Raw genomic sequence first — 1658 nt, forward strand, 5'->3', positions numbered from 1 at the left:
ACTCCAGCCTGGGCGACAGACCGAGACTCCATCTAAAAAAAAGAAAAAGGAAGTGCAAATTTATACTTTAAAACTACAAAATATTGTTGAAAAAATTAAAGACCTAAGTATACGGAGAGACACCCATGTTTATGGATCAGAAGGACTTAATATTGATAACATAGCAATGCATCCTAAATTGAGTTTCACATTCAATGCAATCCTTATTAAAATCCCAGTTGACTTCTTTGTGGAAATTGACAAATTAATCCTAAAACTCACGTGGTAATTCAAGAGACTCAGAATAGCCAAAAGAACCTTGGGGAAAAAAAGAACAGAGTTGGAGGATTCACACTTTCTGACTTCAAAACTTACTACCAATGCTATAGTAATTAAGACCATGTGGTACTGGCAGAAGGATAGACATATAAGTCACTGAAATAGAATTGAGCCCAGACATAAACCTTCACTTTTGCAGTCAATTGATTTTAGAGAAGGTGCCAAGGTAATTTGTTTGTTTGTTTTGTTTTGTTTTTTGTTGCTTTTGAGATACAGTCTAGCTCTGTTGCCCAGGCTGGAGTGCAGTGGCACGATCTCAGCTCACTGCAACCTCTGTCTCGCAGGTTCAAGCAATTCTTCTGCCTCAGCCCCCTGAGTAGCTGGGATTACAGGCGCCCGCCACCACGCCTAACTAATTTTTGTATTTTTAGTAGAGATGGGGTTTCACAGTGTTTGCCAGGCTGGTCTTGAACTCCTGACCTTGTGATCTGCCTGCCTCAGCCTCCCAAAGTGCTGGGATTACAAGTATGAGACACTGTGCCTGGCCGCCAACGTAATTTAATTGGGGGCAAAATGGTGCTGTGACAACTGAATATCCATGTTCACAAGAATGAATTTGGACTCCTATCTCAAATCATACACAAAAATTAACTCAAAGTGGATCAAAGACATAAATATGAGACTTAAAATTATAAAACTATCAGAGAAAAAGTAGGTGGAGGTCTTCACAACCTTGCATTAGGCAATGGTTTCTTCGCTATGACACAAAGCACATGCAGCAGCCACAACACAGGAGATAAAGCGGACATCATCAGAATGAAAAACTTTTGTGCTTTAAAGGAAACTACCAAGAAAGTAAAAAAAGAAGCCACAGAAGAGAATAAAAATTTTGCACATCATGGATCTGTTAAGGGACTTCTATCTAGAATACATAAAGAAATCTTACAACTCAATAATACAAAGACAAAAAAATTAAAAGTGGATGAAAAATCAGAACAGACATTTCTACAAAGAAGACAACCAAATGGCCAATAAGCATATGAAAAGATGCTCAGCATTATCAGCCATGAGGAAATGCCATCTAAACCACAATAAGATCTCACTCCACACCCACGAGAATGTCTATCATCAAAACACCAGGTAATACTATATAACTGTTGACTAAATATAGAGGAATACACTGCTGGTAAGATTGTTAAATGGTGCAGCCACTTGGGAAAACAGATTAATAGGAATTACAGAAAGAGAGAACAGAGAAAAAGGAGGGAAGAAAATTATCCAAGAAATAATAAATAAGGCTTTTCCAAAGCTGAAAAATGACCTGAGTCATTTTTGATAACCAACTCAATGAGTGAAATTTCTTTTTCTTTCTTTTCTTTCTTTCTTTTTTTTTTTTTTTT

The 1658-nt window shown here is 37.2% G+C and overlaps 1 pseudogene; it reads left to right on the plus strand.

Annotated features, from left to right (window-relative positions):
• LOC105518546 overlaps positions 1 to 1658 on the plus strand; it is a 14279-nt pseudogene that overhangs the window by 3579 nt on the left and 9042 nt on the right.

The sequence above is a fragment of the Colobus angolensis genome, unplaced genomic scaffold (genome assembly GCF_000951035.1).
Source record: "Colobus angolensis palliatus isolate OR3802 unplaced genomic scaffold, Cang.pa_1.0 Scaffold32, whole genome shotgun sequence".
Lineage (NCBI taxonomy): Eukaryota > Metazoa > Chordata > Mammalia > Primates > Cercopithecidae > Colobus > Colobus angolensis.